Raw genomic sequence first — 223 nt, 5'->3', positions numbered from 1 at the left:
GTCAGTGGGAGGAAGAATGTCCATTGCATTGGTTGACAGTGGAAAGAAGAATGTCCATTGCATTGGTGGTCGGTGGAAGGAAGAATGTCCGTTGCATTGGTGATCAGTGGTAGGAAGAATGTCCGTTGCATTGGTGGTCAGTGAAAGGAAGACTGTCTATTGCATTGGTGGTCAATGGAAGGAAGAATTTCCATTGCATTGGTGGTCAGTGAGGGAAGAATGT

The sequence above is a fragment of the Pyxicephalus adspersus genome, chromosome 4, assembly GCF_032062135.1.
Source record: "Pyxicephalus adspersus chromosome 4, UCB_Pads_2.0, whole genome shotgun sequence".
Lineage (NCBI taxonomy): Eukaryota > Metazoa > Chordata > Amphibia > Anura > Pyxicephalidae > Pyxicephalus > Pyxicephalus adspersus.
Note: the sequence above shows the minus strand (reverse complement) of the source record.